This window comes from Lolium rigidum, unplaced genomic scaffold (assembly GCF_022539505.1).
Source record: "Lolium rigidum isolate FL_2022 unplaced genomic scaffold, APGP_CSIRO_Lrig_0.1 contig_68913_1, whole genome shotgun sequence".
Lineage (NCBI taxonomy): Eukaryota > Viridiplantae > Streptophyta > Magnoliopsida > Poales > Poaceae > Lolium > Lolium rigidum.
In genome coordinates, this window is record NW_025901383.1 from 5,001 (window position 1) to 14,002 (window position 9,002).

The window sequence follows — 9,002 nt, forward strand, 5'->3', positions numbered from 1 at the left end:
AAAACGGAATAAGAAAATTATAATAAGGTCACATGACCATCTTTACATAATAGCCTCGAAGAGCCTAATCTAATCATCAGAGTAGCGGAATCACTTCAGCAGCGCAGAGCCCAAGTCATCTGCCTTAACCCTACAGGCAACTGACTGGGAAGACGTTCCTAGCTCGCATAGACGTCGTCAACTCCTTCTTCACCTGGCGTGTTCCTCCAAGTCTGGCCAAGTAAATAGCCAGGGACAAAGCCGTGAGTACATTTGAATTGTACTCGCAAACCATCAAGAAGGTGATAACAATTCTAACTTAAAGAAGACAAGAGAGGAAGAATAGTTTCTCTTGTGGATATAGCATGTAGAAGAGAAGAGATGTTTTTGGTGGAGATAGCATCCCAACTTCTCGATTGAAGGGGACACTTCAAGAATTAATCTAAGACATCTCTATATCTCTATTGAAGAAGATACTTCAAAAGAGTTCTACAACATAAAACACTAGGGAGGGGGTAACCCAATTTGTTTCCTTTCCGACCATCTCCATATGGTCAACCAAACCATTCCCGTACCTTTCCGGTACTCCGAAAACAAGTTCCTTTCTTTCATTTTCCGAACAATTTTTGTAAACCAAAAACTCATCAGGCTAAGCAACAGCCATTCCAACCGTCCATGACCGCGGACGCGGCTATTCGAATAGATTTGACTCTGCAGAGTTTGCACACTTTCCCCACAAGATCCGCGAGTTCATCATGTGGGCATCATCCCCGCATATCAACTATGCCATGACAAAAACTCGGACATAGCCTTTCGCCTATTCGTCTTAGCACGGGATCCTACCCTATGGAGTATGTACCTCCCCGGCACCGTGGCAGCTCACCTTACTTTGAGCGTGGCTCCACCGCCAAGCCAGGAGACCCATAGTGTCTTCCGGACGGGTCAGCCCCGAAGGCCTCCCGTTATACTATTGTCTCCACCAACGACAATCCGGATTCAGGGGTAACCTTACCCTTATATAGTTGTGCGGTGTCCCATGTTAAGAAGAACAAACTACGAGCTAAGCCCCGTCCCACTCCAGGGTAATGTGGTTGCGCGGGTTAATTGTCACGGGTGAATACTTAGGCGCCAAAGTTTTCGAAAACAAGATTTTCTTTTCCAACCATCTTTGCCAAGATCCTTTCCTTTCATAAACACACACTTGGGTAAGTCCAACTCAACCAAGGTTTTCAAAAATTCTTTTCAACAAGGTATTTTTCCAAGGGGGTTCCCAACCTATAGTTTTATGAAGGAACTAAGAGTCACAATGACATGATGCTAACCATCATACCACTAAGGGGATGATAATTGAGGTTTTAAGGGGATCATACATACTTAGGATAAGCATGTATAGGGACAACATAATTAAGATGATTCAAACAGGGGTCATGATGTTAATCATCATACCACTAAGAAGATGACAACATGGATATGGTCAAGGGGGCATACATGCTTAGGGTAAGCATGCATAACATCAACAAGGGGGTTCACATACTTGGGAGCAAGTATGCCAAGCATCAACAAGGGGTTCAACATACTTTGGGAATAAGTATGCATAGGGTAGAGGACCAAAAATCACACATGATACAAGGAACCAAGTATATAATGGAGAAATGAGCACAACAAGAAGGATAAAAAGCAAGAGGTCAAAAGATGGCTTGCCTTGGTTGGCTTGTTTGTCCCTGGACTTCTCCAACTCCATCAAATAAGACTTCCAACAACGTAAATAAAATCCTCGTCCGATTCCACTTCTTCTTCTTCTCCGAAATTGTTCGCATCTAACGCCGGAAAATATGAGAGGAACACAATCAACACATTGCACCAAAACAACAATCAACAATCATCCATCAATAGCTAACCACTTTACTAAGATCTAACATACTAAGCATCACAATTCAACTTTAAATTTGATTTTGAGAACACCCAATTTATTCCTCCTATATAAAGGCATGAGAGCTTTACAAAAGAGAAATTGCCTTCATGGTTATAACCAAGGTATGAATTAAACATCCCCTAATAGATAACACTATCAAGAATACTAGCGCAATGCTTTGCCCTCAAAAACATTCATCCTTTATTTTCAAAACAATTTTGAAGAGGTAGAAAACATTTGTCTCTTTTATTCTTAAACACTACACTAAAAAAAACAAAGTAAACCATATACCCAACAGTTGAAATCTTATAAAAACACAAGAAACTTGGTTTAAGTCTCAGAGAGTTTTGTTTTGCAAGAATGAAACATAGGTTGACCATTTTTAAAAAGAAGAGGTGGTCAAGGATTTTAAATAAGAAAAAGTTTTGGTACAACATTTCATGTGACACACACTTAGCACAAATAGTAGCCAAAAAGTTATGAAAAGGGTATAACACTAATTATTCTAGATGGTCAGTACTAAAACAAGGCTAATAGAATTGGATTCACTCAAAAAGGTTAATTTTTCAAATTTAGAAATTAGAAATACTAAACAATAACCAGCGATCAAGTTTAATGCACTAAAATTCGTACAAAAATCCTAAAAATATGGGGTCAGTGGCATTGGAAAGGTAATTAAATTTTGGAACTAACTCAATTTGTTTCACTTGATTTGGGTTTGTAAAACTGGAGTTATTAGCATTTGAGTGCCTCTGGTTTTATCAGAAAAACAGAAATGTTTAAAACTAGAAATGGGCGGGAAACGCCTGGGCCGTTCGGGGGTGCAGAATTGGGCCGGCCCAGGAGAGTATCCAGGTGGCGGTGGAAAAAAAAGAAAAGGGGAGGGAGGAGGGCCCCGGGTGGGCCAGGCCGCATGGGCCAGCGTGGCCATGAGGCCATGCATGCACGGGGTGCACGACACGAGCAGGTCGTCTCCCTCCTGGAGACTTGGCTCGCGCGAGGCGGACGGAAAAGGAAGGGCAAGCCGCCAGGGGGCTTACCAGCGATGGTGGCGGCGGCTGGGCAGGGTGGCGGCGAGCGGAGGCGGTCGTCCGGCGCGTCCAGACGCTCCTCGAGCATCCGCAGCAGCTCCTCCCGACGGCCCCATGCTCGCAGTACCCTCCGGCCCGAGCTCGACGGCGGCGTGCTCCGGCGATCCTGGGTAGTGGGAAAGGGCGCATTAGGGCCGGAAGAAGGTGGCTAGAGAGATGGAAAAGAGGGGGAAGGAGGCAGTCGTCGAGGGAGAGCCCCACTGGTGCGCCACCTCGCGGTGACCACGGGCGGGAGGTGCTCTTCGAACGAGCAGCTAGCGCCCGGGGAAACGCCTCGGCGCTCTCTGTGGGTTGTCTGGGGAGGTGGGAGAGGTGGTGTGAGGGGTAGGAGTGAGCTGGGTCGGGGTTTATATAGCAGAAGGAGGGCAGCGGGCGGGGTACGGGGCGGTGGCGTTGGCCAACCGGAGGGCAAGCTCGCGGTGGCAGTGGCCAATGGAGGGGCGAGGACGGGCGTCAGCTGTGACGTAGGAGGGTGGGGGCGGGGTGACGTCGCCCAGAGGACGTCAGCAGAGGCGCGGGAAGGAGGAGGGTGCGAGCGGGAGCAGCGTTCTTCGCACGATCGTGCCCGTTCTGTGCTCGTCCACGGCTCGGGAGCCTGGCCTTGGTCGGGCCTGTGGCCTGGTTTGGTTAGGGCTTGGTATGGAGGGGAAAGAGAGGGCCCAGGGTGGGTTTTGGGGAACTAGGGTTGGGCCAAGATGATGTGCAAGGGTTGTGGTGGTGCAAGGCACAAGGCCCGGCCATGTTCAAGTAGGAAAGAGAGGGAAAGGAAAGAGAGAGGGTGGATGGTGGTGAGATCCAAAATGAATTTTTGAAGGAAGGTCCAAATTGTAGATGAAAGGAGTAGTGGGATTATATGGAAGGTTTTTTTATTTGAGCAAGTCAAAAGGCTAGCAAAAGTTAATGGTTTACCACATAGATATTTTTGGTCAAACAAGAAGAAGGGTAGAACCATTAAGAAATAAATAGAAAAGCTAGGTGATGGTGAAAAGAAATAAAAGGCATAGGTAGTGATGATAGAGAATAGATGAGTGAGATGTGGTTGTTGAACACAAGACGTTTTTAAAAATTTTGAATTTAAAAAGGGAGGGGTCTTCACCACTATGAGAGTTGACCCAATTTTGGATAAGGTTCAAAATGATCTTGCCTCAGAGAGAATTTAAAATAACCATGAATATATTTTGAATAAAAAGGGATTATAACACAATAAAGCTAAGTGGAACTTTCTCCAAAATTAGTTGGTAAAGGAAAGTGCAAGAAAAGGCATGTATAATAACATGCATTTTGGTGAAAACAAAATAAAACAGAGAATAATTATATATAAAATATTTTTGGGTGGAAATAAGGTGATCTAAAGTTCCACTCTCATTCCCTATTTTATTTGAGAAAATTATTTGAAAAGATTTGATAAAACTAGAAGTAGCTTTGGAATTAAACTTAGAGAAGAAAAAGCAATATGGTTTTGAGAATGAAAACTAATTTAGAGAGGAGTGATCTCGATGTCAGATGATTATTACACAATGTAGCAATCATCTCCACACTTGGTTTTGTGAAGAATAAAAAAAACAAGAAGAGAAAGAGGAACAAGTGATCTAGATCTGAAATAGTGGATAGGGTATGAGACCAAGTGAATATAAGAATTTCAAGGGTAGAATGGGACATGCAAGACGTGGAAGTTGTAGAGGATGTCATAAAGATGAGATCCATGTGTTGAGGTCACCAATAACATTTGTGGGTGCTTAAGAATCAACTGACAAAGTTTGGACATTTTAAGCCTGCCAAAACATCTTATTGACCTGGCTTCAAAATCATCAAGGATAAGTGGGTATAAGAGAGATTTGGTTCAAGGCAAGGATATGGTTGGGAAGTGTTTATGATAAGGTAGGTTTAGGACCAAGTGAATTGCCTTAGATGGCAAGGGGTAGCTTAATCCAGGGGTTCCAAAATGGAACCTTAAACAGATTTTGGGACTTAGCCAAATTTATGATGCCTTAGGGTTTTTGACTAGGGTAAGAGAGAAGGATGTATTAAGGGGGTAGATGATCCCAATTTTTGAATCAAGAAAGGGTTGAGCTAGATTAAATCACAACGAGGAAAATCAAGATGGCACACCCATGTTGTCATCAGGAGAAGAGTTTGATGTAGTAAAAAGGAAAACAATTTTTACTAAGTCACACATGTGTTTTATTAGGTGGGTTGTTTGTCTGACCACTAGAGGTGTTGTTCTTAGAGGTAGCTCAACACAAAACTCAACAAGCAAAACAAGACAATATATCTACCAACAGATCCAAGCAATTCATCTTAACAGACAGATCAAGGCAATTCATCTAATTACTTATAGAAAAAGTTTTTGTTCCCTCTCATTTTTGTACTCAGAACAATAAATCAAGGTTGCAAAAGTTGGGGTGTGACAGATCTTCCACCCTTAAAATAATCTCGTCCTGAGATTACTGAGCGTAGAACTAGAGGGGTTGTAAAGTTTAACCAAGGTTAGACTCCATTCTTCTGTAGACACAAAGTTGTCGAAGAGATCGTTTCTTTATCTTCTGGGAGATATGATGGATTCCTGCCGGTGGCGAGCTTCATGAAGAGAGGTTTACTACGCCATGCAGGTGTTAGATCTTGTAGCTTCTTAACGATCCTAGCGGAGTCCACGATTTCGGAAAAGTTAGTGCACTCCAATGGTGCTTTAGCACGTTTGAAAACTTTTTAGAGTTAGCTTTAAAATTTTAATGGAAGATGAAGTCTTCCACCCTTAAAATTTTTCATCGGGCCTTCGGAAAAACTCAGAGCTTCTGCCTGGTGGTTCTGTTGGGGGCTTCTGAAGAAGTCGTCGATCTTCCGCATTCAGTTGAAGAGTCCTCGGGGGAAACACACAGACCACGACTTCAAGAGGCACTCAAGTTGTTAACTAAACCGTTTGGGACGCGCGGTGAGTTAGTAAGTCGACGAAACGCTTGATTGGTATCCATATGAAGCAGCAACTGAGGTCGTCGAAGACAATCTTGAGCTTGAGGGTCGGTGCTGACTTCTACTAGCTAAGAAGTTAGCGGGAAAACTACGCCGAAAGTCTTGAGTCTTGAAGTATCTTCAGGAGCTTCACTTGATGAGGAGCAGATGAACCATGTGATGCAGCTTGTCTTTGACGCTATTGTTTTCTCAGCTTGTTAGACGGTGTGTTAGAGGGTGGTTTCAAGAAGATATCCTCGAGGTTAGCGTGATATACTCCAAGGTTAGACCAAGTTAGTATGTCTTCTCGCAGAGGTGCAGTCACTCTTGAAGGCTTCTTATTTCTTGGCGTAGTCGAGATGCTCCAGCTGATCTTGAAGGAAGTTAGCATAGATGGGGGTTTGGGTTAGTTTTTCCGATGGTTGAAAAACAACTGCTAATGGGGTCAGAGTTAGAGCCTTTCGTTAACATATCCAACTAACTAGATGTTAGCAATACATCGGCGAGGTAGGCGAGGGTGAAAACATCTTAGGGAGGCTTCCTATTCTGGGTTATCACACTAAGAGTATTTTTCAGGCCGAAGGATCAAGACAACCATACACACAATTAACAGATAAAGGTCACTCAAGGAAGCACACTAGGGAACTATAAGCAATCATCACACCAAGAAAAACACTCTAAGAATCTAGGGATGCCTAATACGTCGGGTAGCTCAATCAAAGCGACTGAGTTTGTCCTATCCATCCTATAGGTTTGGTGTTGGTCACATATGTTGGCGTCTTCAACAAGGATTCTCGAAGCAAATGGTGGTGATTCAGCCTGGTGTTGAGTCGTTGATGTTGAGGCAGAGGCTAAAACTATGTAGGACTCCTAGTCTCACCATCCTGGGAACGTGAGGTCTTTAGAGGGGTAGCTGTTGAGGTGCTCCCGAAGTCAAGATCTTCTCGTTGCTGGCCTAAAAATTACTAGTCAAGAAACTGAGGACTTGATCCCTGACGACTACAAAAAGTGCATGTCCACGGAGGAACAAGGTCAGCTCCTTGACAGACTTTGTTGACAACCAAAGACATGCCATTATCATCCCCGTATGCATACGGATGAGTTGGCGTCCAACCTTCAATAGTTGCTGTTGGAGATACATGAGTCTTCCTGAAAGATTTATCCATCTTTGAGTTTGAGTCTCCGGTCTAAGTTGGGGACATCGTCCAATACCTAGTTTTGGAACAAGGTGAGGTAGTAGGGTCAAAGGTTTTCAAATTCTTTGGAAATCAGAGAGTGAGGTAAGAATTTGAAGTTTTGACGGGATAAGAAAAGTGGAAGCTATTCTTCCGTTTACTAAAGAGGGAATTTGATTTCTGGAAATAGTTTTTTTTAAGTACTAGTTTCCTAACTAACGTCCTTGCTAACTAAGGTCTCCTACAGTCAGGATAGCTCTGATACCAGCTCTGTGGGGACCCCGGACTAGCTGTCCGAAATACCCTGTTATGTATATAGTTCACGATCCCTTGATCAGTGCACCGTGAACACATAACCGAACTGATATCAAATTACATCATCCTTTACAAAACGGAATAAGAAAATTACAATAAGGTCACATGACCATCTTTACATAATAGCCTCGAAGAGCCTAATCTAATCATCAGAGTAGCGGAATCACTTCAGCAGCGCGAGAGCCCAAGTCATCCGCCTTAACCCTACGAGCAACCGAGCGGGAAGACGTTCCTAGCTCGCATAGACGTCGTCAACTCCTTCTTCACCTGGCGTGTTCCTCCAAGTCTGGCCAAGTAAATAGCCGGGGACAAAGCCGTGAGTACATTTGAATTGTACTCGCAAACCATCAAGAAGGTGATAACAATTCTAACTTAAAGAAGACAAGAGAGGAAGAATAGTTTCTCTTGTGGATATAGCATGTAGAAGAGAAGAGATGTTTTTGGTGGAGATAGCATCCCAACTTCTCGATTGAAGGGGACACTTCAAGAATTAATCTAAGACATCTCTATATCTCTATTGAAGAAGATACTTCAAAAGAGTTCTACAACATAAAACACTAGGGAGGGGTAACCCAATTTGTTTCCTTTCCGACCATCTCCATATGGTCAACCAAACCATTCCCGTACCTTTCCGGTACTCCGAAAACAAGTTCCTTTCTTTCATTTTCCGAACAATTTTTGTAAACCAAAAACTCATCAGGCTAAGCAACAGCCATTCCAACCGTCCATGACCGCGGACGCGGCTATTCGAATAGATTTGACTCTGCAGAGTTTGCACACTTTCCCCACAAGATCCGCGAGTTCATCATGTGGGCATCATCCCCGCATATCAACTATGCCATGACAAAAACTCGGACATAGCCTTTCGCCTATTCGTCTTAGCACGGGATCCTACCCTATGGAGTATGTACCTCCCCGGCACCGTGGCAGCTCACCTTACTTTGAGCGTGGCTCCACCGCCAAGCCAGGAGACCCATAGTGTCTTCCGGACGGGTCAGCCCCGAAGGCCTCCCGTTATACTATTGTCTCCACCAACGACAATCCGGATTCAGGGGTAACCTTACACTTATATAGTTGTGCGGTGTCCCATGTTAAGAAGAACAAACTACGAGCTAAGCCCCGTCCCACTCCAGGGTAATGTGGTTGCGCGGGTTAATTGTCACGGGTGAATACTTAGGCGCCAAAGTTTTCGAAAACAAGATTTTCTTTTCCAACCATCTTTGCCAAGATCCTTTCATTTCATAAACACACACTTGGGTAAGTCCAACTCAACCAAGGTTTTCAAAAATTCTTTTCAACAAGGTATTTTTCCAAGGGGGTTCCCAACCTATAGTTTTATGAAGGAACTAAGAGTCACAATGACATGATGCTAACCATCATACCACTAAGGGGATGATAATTGAGGTTTTAAGGGGATCATACATACTTAGGATAAGCATGTATAGGGACAACATAATTAAGATGATTCAAACAGGGGTCATGATGTTAATCATCATACCACTAAGAAGATGACAACATGGATATGGTCAAGGGGGCATACATGCTTAGGGTAAGCATGCATAACATCAACAAGGGGGTTCACAT